The sequence below is a fragment of the Durio zibethinus genome, chromosome 7 (assembly GCF_047325235.1).
Source record: "Durio zibethinus cultivar Kanyao isolate XHJ-2024 chromosome 7, ASM4732523v1, whole genome shotgun sequence".
Taxonomy (NCBI): Eukaryota; Viridiplantae; Streptophyta; class Magnoliopsida; order Malvales; family Malvaceae; genus Durio; species Durio zibethinus.
Window position 1 is genome coordinate 7734366 of NC_143168.1, and position 9922 is coordinate 7744287.

Here is a 9922-nt window from a genome sequence, read left to right on the forward strand (position 1 = left end):
GATTTCCTTGTTCATATTAACGCCCTCCTTGTGCCTTTTGCCGATTGTGTTTGCATCTTGGATGCACGGTGCCAATGCCTAGTGCCATTGAGGAGATGGTCTGGAGTTGGGTCACGGGTGGTGTCAGCCATCCAATTTGCCAAGGTGGTAAGCAGACAAGAAGACACCTTCTTGGCAGCCCTGAAATATGATGAGCCAAGGGAGAAGGAGATCGAGTCACCCTTGGAGGTGCTAAAGGTGCTGAAGACCTTTAGTGATGTGATGCCCCCAAAGCTACCTAGCAAGCTACCACCTAAGAGGGGGGTGGACCACAAGATCGAGCTGGTGTCCGAGGCCAAGCCACCAGCTAGAGCCCCTTACCGAATGTCTCCACCAGAGTTAGAGGAGTTGAGGAAGCAGCTCAAAGAGTTAGTTGATGCTTGCTTCATCAGGCCATCGAAGGCACCCTATGGTGCACCGATTCTATTTCAGCACAAGCATGATGGGTCGTTATGGCTGTGCATAGACTACCAGGCTTTGAACAAGCTGACCATCAAGAACAAGTACCCCATCCCACTCATTGCAGACTTGTTCGATCAACTTGGGAGCGCAAGGTGGTTCACCAAGCTGGATTTGAGGTTAGGCTACTATCAAGTCAGGATCGCGGAGGGAAATGAGCTAAAAACAGCATGTGTCACTCGGTATCATTCGTATGAGTTCTTGGTGATGCCTTTTGGACTCACGAATGCCCCAACAACATTCTGCACCCTTATGAACAAGGTACTTCAGTCATTCCTTGGTCGGTTTGTTGTGGTTTATTTAGATGACATTGTGATCTACAGCCAGACTTTGGGAGAGCATGTAGACCACTTGAGACAGGTGTTCGAGGTGTTGCGGGCACACAAGCTGTTTGTCAAGAGGGAGAAGTGCTCATTCGCCCAGCAGGAGATCTCGTTCCTTGGCCACATAGTGGGAGGTGGTAGGATACGCATGGATGAAGGCAAGATACACACCATCCTGGAGTGGCAACCGCTAGCCAAGGTCACTGAGTTGAGATCGTTCCTTGGGCTGGTCAACTACTATAGGCACTTCATCAAAGGTCACTCAGCAATAGCCATGCCATTGACTGACTTGCTCAAGAAAAAGAAAGCATGGGAGTGGAGCGCAGGATGCCAGGAAGCCTTTGATAGGTTGAAGCGGGCTGTGACCGAGGAGCTAGTCTTGGCCTTGCCAGACCATGCCAAGCCATATGAGGTGCATACGGATGCATCAGACTTTGCCATAGGGGGCGTGTTGATGCAGGAGGAACGTCCAGTCGCGTTCGAGAGCAGGAAGCTGAACGAGACTGAGTGCAAGTACACGGTCCAAGAGAAAGAGATGATTGTAGTGGTGCACTGCTTGTGCACTTGGCGCCATTACCTGTTGGGGTCGAGGTTCATGGTTAGGACAGACAATGTGGTGACCAGCTACTTCTAAACGTAAAAGAAGCTATCCCCCAAGCAGGCGAGATGGCAAGATTTTCTTACAGAATTTGATTTCCAGATGGAGTACAAGTCGGGGCGGGCGAACCTAGTGGCAGACGCCCTGAGCATGAAGGCTAACCTTGCTGCCATTAGCCAACCAGAGGGGTCACTGGTGCCGCGCATCAAGGAGGGACTTACGCATGATCCTACAGTCAAGGCTTTGATGGAGTACGCCCAGCAAGGTAAGACTAGGCGGTTATGATTGCAGGATGGCTTGCTGTACACCAGGGGTAGTAGACTATTTGTGCCATAGCACGGGTAGCTCCGCAAGGAAGTTTTGCAAGAATGCCATGATTCAAGGTGGGCTGGACACCTCAGAGTGATTTGTACCTTGGCGCTGATCGAGGACTGGTACTACTGGCCGCACTGAAGACTTATCTTGTGTGCCAACAGGACAAAGTGGAGCTCAAGAAACCAGGCGGTCTCTTGGAGCCATTGCCAGTGCCAGAGCGACCATGGGAGAGTGTTTCTCTGGACTTTATAGTTGGTCTACCCAAAGCAGAAGGGTTTGGAAGCATCATGGTAGTGGTGGACAGGTTTTCCAAGTATGGAATCTTTATTCCAGCAACCAAGGAGTGCCTAGCTGAGGAGGCAGCTCGATTGTTGCTGAAGAACATGTTAAGTACTGAGGAGTGCTGAGGACCATTGTTAGTGATCGGAACGGGCATTTCGCGGACAGGTTTTGGATTGATTTGTTCAAGCTGTTGGGGTCAGACTTGAACTTTTCCACCAACATGCATCCACAGATCGATGGGTAGACAGAACGAGTGAATGGACTATTAGAGGTCTACCTCAGGCACTATGTGAGTGCCATACAAAGGGACTGGCCAAAGCTGCTAGATATTGCACAGTTTTCCTACAACTTGCAAAGGAGCGAGGCAATGAACCAGAGCCCATTTGAGGTTGTGATAGGGCAACAACCACTAACACCCGGTTCGATTGCTGTAGGTTATATAGGGTCGAATCTAGCAGCATACAAGTTTGCCAAGGCATGGCAAGAGCAAACTAACTTGGCCAAAGTTTGTCTACACAAGACGGCCAAGAGGTCGAAAAAGTGGGCAGACCAGAATAGGCGGGACGTACAGTTCCAAGTTGGAGACTTGGTGTTAGTGAAGCTGCATCCCATTGTGTGCTATAGGGGGCTGCACAAAGGCCTAGTCCAGAGGTATGAGGGACTTTTTCAAGTTGTCAAGAGGGTAGGCAAGGTTGCCTACAAGCTGGATATGCCACCCAAGCTGAGGGTACACCGGTGTTCCATGTGAGCATGCTCAAGCCGTTCCATGAGGATGAGGGAGATCCAGGATGGGCAGAGTCAAAGTGTGCACCATTGGGAGCAAGGGCCTCATATGAGAAGGAGGTCCACAGCATCATAGCTGATCGGAAGGTGAGACGGAAGAACTATCAGCCAAGACAAGAGTACTTGGTGTGCTGGAAGGGACTTTCAGACAGTGAAGCGAGCTAGGAACTAGCAGTTGACTTATGGCAGTTCAGGGACCAGATCAAGTAGTACGATGCAGAAGACGCAATGAGGGCATTGTGCAATCAGGTGGGGGAGAATGTCATGCCTTAGATGGGCGCGCCAGGCACATCAGGCGCACCAGCAGGTGAGCCAGAGGTTGAGGCCCGCAGACCAAGTGTGCTGGCGGGTATCTGCGCTCAAAGCCTAGCAAATAAGTTCAGAACGCCTGCCCAACTTGCAGGCCAGCCCGTGAGACCAAGGCCTAGCATACAAGCTACCCACACCACATCCAGAAGGGCCCAAGGTGCTGGACATGCAAGGGAAGCTTTTGGAAGCAGGCAGGATCAGCAGCAGCATCTTGACAGATTTGGTTGACCCTAAAAATCAAGAGTTAGCATCCTGATTGATTGTAATCTATATAATCCCATGATTTTAGCCTTTATTCTTGGGATATTGCCATTAAGTGTAAGCTAGAGCCTCAACTATAAATAGAGGGCTGCTCCTCCCTCATTTGTACTCCATCAAACACTTCCGTTTCAGTGAATACAAGAGCATTTCCAAAATTTTGCCTTCTTCTCCTATTTCTCTTTAACTTACATAATCAACCCTTCCCATTGTTCTAGTGCCCGTACGCATGTGTTTTAGGCTGACTTAGGCATAAAGGAGGAGATTCCTGAGTCTAAGGTTGGAGCCAGTGACACAAGTACCAGCACCTATCGCACATCATGTGCGTACATCCCCCCGGCCCCCCCAATCGTTTAAACCCCCAATGCCTCTGGTTAGGCTTTCCGGTGATGCTCCGACGATGCTCCGATGAAGCTGCCCCGGGTGAAAAAATGCGACACCAGCACATGCCTGAGCCTAGCATGTGCACCGTGGCTCAAAATCTTAGACTGGGAATGAACTCCGTATGCTTAGACATGGAATGAACTCCATATGCCTAAGCCAACCCAAGAAACGACCGTGCGGGCGCTCAGCCAGCTAGAGAGGTAGAATGCGTAAGCTGAGGATCAGTCCGATCCCTCCCTGCGTGCTGTCAATCCTGCTATTGAACCCTTGATCCGGTTCGATCTTAGACTAAGAATGAACTCCGTATGCATAAGTCAACCCATGAAATGAGCATGTGGGCGCTGAGCCAGTCGAAGAGGCATAATGCGCAAGACGAGGATTGGCCTAGTCCCCCTTTGCATGCTGCCGGTCCCACTACTATAACCCTCGGTCTGGTCCCTATGCCAAAGCCAACCTACGAAACGGGCGTACGGGCGCTTAGTTGACCGAAGAGGCAGAATGTGCATGCTGAGGATCGGCCCGATTCCATCTTAGACTGGGAATGAACTCCGTATGCTTAGACTGGGGATGAACTCCATTTGCCTAAGCCAACCCACAAAACAAGCATGCGCGTGCTCAGCCGACCGGAGAGGCATAATACGTAAGCCAGGGATCAGCCCGGTCTTCCTATGCGTGCTGTCGATCCCGCTGCCGATCCTGTTGCCACAACCCTCGATCCAACTGGGGCTTAGACATGGAAAGAACTCCGTATGCCTAAGCCAACCCACGAAATGAGCGTGCGGGCGCTCAGCTGGTCGGAGAGGTAGAATGTGCAAGTCGGGGATCGGCCCGGTCCCCCCTACGAGCTGTCGATCCTGCTGCTGGTCCTGCTGCCGCAACCCCCGGTCTGGTCTGATCTTAGCTGGGAATGAACTCCGCATGCTTAGACATGGAATGAACTTCGTATGCCTCAGCCAACCCATGAAACGAGCGTTCGTGCATTGAGCCGGTCGGAGAGGCATAATGCACAAGCCGAGGATCGGACCAATCCCTTTCGATGTGCTACCGGTCCCGCTGCCACAACACTCGATTCGACTGTGGCGTAGACATGGAATGAACTCCCTATGCCTAAGCCAACCCACGAAAAGGGCGTGTGGGTGCTCAGCCGGCCGGAGAGGCAAAATTTGCAAGCCGGGGATCGGCTCGGTCCCCCCTACATGCTACCGATCCTGCTATCACAACCCTCGGTCCGGTCTGATCTTAGACTAGGAATGAACTCCGTACGCTTAGACTAGGGATGAACTCTGTATGACTAAGTCAACCCATAAAACGAGCGTGTAGGCGCTCAGTCGGCCGAAGATGCTTAATGCGCAAGCTGGGGATCAGTCCGATCCCCCTCTAGGTGCTGTCGATCCCACTGCCGGTCCTACTACCACAACCCTCGGTCTGGCTGGGGCTTAAACATGGAATGAACTCTGTATGCCTAAGCCAACCCATGAAAGGAGCGTGCGGGCGCTCAGCCGATCGGAGAGGCAGAATGCGCAAGTCGGGGATCGGCCCGGTCCCCCCTGCGTGCTGTCGATCGTGCTGCTGTCCTGCTATCGAAACCCTCGGTCCAGTCTAATGTGAGACTGGGAATGAACTCTGTATGCTTAGACATGGAATGAACTCCGTATGCCTAAGCCAACCCACAAAACGAACGTGTGGGCGCTCAGTCGACCGAAAAGGTCCCCCCTGCGTGTTGTCGATCCTGCCATCGTAACCCTTGATTCGATCTGATCTTAGACTGGGAATGAACTCCGTATGCCTAAGTCAACCCACGAAATGAGCGTGCGGGCATTGAGCTGGCCGGAGAGGCATGCGTAAGTCGAGGATCGACCCGATCCCACTCTGCATGCTGCCGATCCCGCTGCCACAACCCTTAGTCCGGCTGGGGCTTGACGTGGAATGAACTCCCTATGCCTAAGCCGACCCACGAAACGGGTGTGCGGGTGCTCAGTCGATTGGAGAGGCAGAATGCGCAAGTCGAGGATCAACCCGATCCCCCTAGCGTGCTGCCGATCCCTGCTGCCCCAACCCTCAGTCCGGTCTGATCTTAGACTGGGAATGAACTCCATATGCTTAGACTAGGGATGAACTTCGTATGCCTAAGTCAACCCATAAAATGAGAGTGCGAGCGTTCAGGTGGCCGGAGAGGCATAATGCGCAAGCTGAGGATCAGCCCGATCCCCCTCTGCATGCTATCGATCTCGCTACCGGTTCTGCTGCCACAACCCTCGGTTCGGGGGCTTAGACATGGAATGAACTCCGTATACCAGCACCCATCGCACATGATGTGCGCACACCCCCCGGCCCCCCCAATCGTCGGAACTCCCAATGTCGCCGGTTAGGTTCTCCGACGATGCTCTGACGATGGTGCCCTAAGCGAAAAAAATATGGCACCAGCAGATGCCTGAGCCCAGCATGTGCACCGTGGCTCAAAATCTTAGACTGGGAATGAACTCTGTATGCTTAGACATGGAATGAACTCCGTATGCCTAAGCCAATCAAGGAAACGAGCGTACGGGCGCTCAGTCGACCGGAGAGGTAGAATGCACAAGTCGGGGATCGATCTGACCCCCCTACGTGCTGTTGATCCTGCTGCCACAAACCTCGATCCAGTTCGATCTAAGACTAGGAATAAACTCCATATGCATAAGCCAACCCACAAAACGAGCGTGCGGGTGCTGAGCCAGCTGAAGAGGCATAATGTGCAAGCCAGGGATCAGCCCGGTCCCCCTCTGTGTGCTGTCAGTCCCACTGCCACAATCCTCGGTCTAGTTGGGGCTTAGATATGGAATGAACTCCCTATGCCTAAGCCAACCCACGAAATGGGCGTGAGGGTGCTCAACCGGCCAGAGAGGCAGAATGCGCAAGTTGAGGATCGGCCTGGTCCCCCCTGCGTGCTATCGATCCTGCTATCGCAACCCTCGATCCGATCTGATCTTAGGCTGGGAATGAACTCCATATGCTTAGACTGGGGATGAACTTCGTATGCCTAAGTCAACCCACGAAACGAGTGTGCGGGCACTCAGCTGGTCGGAGAGGTCGACCTGAGAGGCATAATGCGCAAGCCAGGGATCAGCTCGGTCCCCCTCTTCGTGCTGCCAATCCTGCTGGCACAACCCTTGGTTCGACTAGGACTTAGACATGGAATGAACTCCGTATGCCTAAGCCAACCCACGTAAAGAGCGTGCGGGTGCTCAGCCGGCCAGAGAGGCAGAATGCACAAGCCAGGGATCGGCCCGGTCCCCCCCTGCGTGCTGTCGATCCTGCTGCTGGTCGTGCTGCTGCAACCTTCGATCCGGTCCAATCTTAGACTAGGAATGAACTCCGTATGCTTAGACATGGAATGAACTCTCTATGTCTAAGCCAAGCCATGAAACAAGCGTACGGGAGATAAGGCGACCGGAGAGGCAGAATGCGCATGTCGGGGATCGGCCCGATCCCCCCCAACGTGCTGTCGATCCTGCTGCCACAACCCTCGGTCCAGTCTGATCTTAGACTGGGAATGAACTTCGTATGCCTAAGTCAACCCACGAAATGAGCGTGCGGGCACTGAGCCGATCGAAAAGGCATAATGCGCAAGCCAGGGATCGATTCGGTCCCCCTCTGCGTGCTACCGATCCTGCTGCCACAACCCTCGGTTTGGCTGGGGCTTAGACATGGAATGAACTCCCTATGCCTAAGCCAACCCACGAAACGGGCGTGAGGACGCTCAGCCGGCCGAAGAGGCAGAATGCGCAAGCCGGGGATCGATCCAGTCCCTCCTACGTGTGTCGATCCTGCTACTGCAACCCTCGGTTCGATCCAATCTTAGACTGAAAATGAACTTCGTATGCTTAGACTGGGGATGAACGACGTATGCCTAAGTCAACCCACAAAACGAGCGTGCGGGCGCTCAGTCGACCAGAGAGGCAGGATGCGCAAGCCGGCAATCGAATGGGTGGTAGGTGGGTTCAAGCACATCTTCATATTTTTGCCGTGCCAATGCCATTTTTATGGCTTGTAAATTCATACAATGTACCCCTAAGCCTTCATGTGAAGTTTCATGGCAAGACGACCCATTTTCTATTTTTCATGATTTTCAAAACTTTTTACAGTTCGGGATTTTTTAAAATGTTTTTAGAAAGAGTTTTGTCCCCAAATTTGGTAGAGGTGATCCTCGTATTTTTATTGGCATGCATAAAAGAATTTAGCTAAAAACTTGAAGTGGAGAAGATTTTGTGACCATTTGAAAAAAGTGTCCCCATTTCTGACACTTTAATGGCTACTGGCAGCAAACCTATAAAATTTTAAATGCCCCTTAAGGGGGTGTGAGTTCTCAAGGTTTGATGAGGGATAGGGGGCCAATATGAGGGCCAAGTACCAGCACCCATCGCACATGTGCACACCCCCCGGCCCCCCCAATCGTCGGAACCCCCAATGCCGTCGGTTAGGCTCTCCGGCGATGCTCCGACGATGGAGCCCTGAGCGAAAAAAATACGACACCAGCACATGCCTGAGCCCAGCATGTGCACCGTCACTCAAAATCTTAGACTGGGAATGAACTTCGTATGCTTAGACATGGAATGAACTCCATATGCCTAAGCCAACCCACGAAACGAGTGTGCGGGTGCTCAGCCAGTCGAAGAGACAGATGCGCAAGCCGAGGATCAGCCCGGTCCCCCCTACGTGCTGTCGATCCTACTACCACAATCCTCAGTCCGGTCTGATCTTAGACCAGGAATGAACTCCGTATGCATAAGTTAACCCATGAAACGAGCGTGCGGGCACTGAGCCGGCCGGAGAGGCATAATGCAGAAGCTGGGGATCGACTCGGTCCCCCTCTGCGTGCTACCAGTCCCGCTGCCACAACACTCGGTTTGGCTGGGGCTTAGACATGGAATGAACTCCCTATGCCTAAGCCAACCCATGAAACGGGCGTGCGGGCGCTCGGCCGATTGGAGAGGCAGAATGCGCAAGCCGAGGATTAGCCCGATCCCCCCTGCGTGCTGTCAATCCAGTTGCCGCAACCCTCGGTCCAGTCTAATCTTACACTGGGAATGAACTCTGTATGCTTAGACTAGAGATGAACTCCGTATGCCTAAGTCAACCCATGAAATGAGCGTACAGGCGCTCAGCCGACTGGAGAGGCATAATGCGTAAGTCGGGGACTGGCCCGGTCCCCCTCTACATGCTGTCGATCCCGCTGCCGGTCCTACTACCACAACCCTCGATCTGACTGGGGCTTAGACATGGAATGAACTCCGTATGCCTAAGCCAACCCACGAAATGAGCGTACTGGCGCTCAGCTGATCGGAGAGGCAGAATGCGCAAGCCGGGGATCGACCCGGTCCCCCCTGTGTGCTGTCGATCCCGCTGCTGGTCTTGCTATCGCAACCCTCGGTCCGATCCGATCTTAGACTGGGAATGAACTCCGTATGCTTCGACATGGAATGAACTCCGTATGCCTAAGCCAACCCATGAAACGAGCGTGCTTCCGGGCGGTCAGCCAGTCGGAGAGGCAGAATGTGAAAGCTGGGGACCGACCTGAACCCCCCTTGTGTGCTGTCGATCCTGCTATCGTAACCTTCGGTTCGATCTGATCTTAGACTGGGAATGAACTCCGTATGCCTAAGTCAACCCATGAAACGAGCGTACGGGCGCTGAGTCGGTCGGAAAGGCAGAATGTACAAGCCGAGGATCGACTCGGTCCCCATCTGCATGCTGTCACTCCCACTACCACAACCCTCGGTCCGACTGGGGCTTAGACATGGAATGAACACCCTATGCCTAAGCCAACCCATGAAACGGGTGTGCGGGTACCCAGTCGATCGGAGAGGCAGAATGCGCAAGCCGAGGATCGGCCTGATCCCTCTGTGTGCTGCCGATCCTGCTGCTGCAACCCTCGATCTGGTTTGATCTTAGACTGGGAATGAACTTTGTATGCGTAGACTGGGGATGAACTCTGTATGCCTAAGTCAACCTTTCAAACGAGCGTATGGGCGCTCAGTCGACTAGAGAGGCAAGATGCGTAAGCCGAGGATCGAACGGGTGGTAGGTGGGTTCAAGCACATCTTCATATTTCTGCCATGCCAATGCCATTTTTATGGCTTGTAAATTGATACAATGGTCCCCTAAGCCTTCATGTGAAGTTTCGTGGCAAGACGAC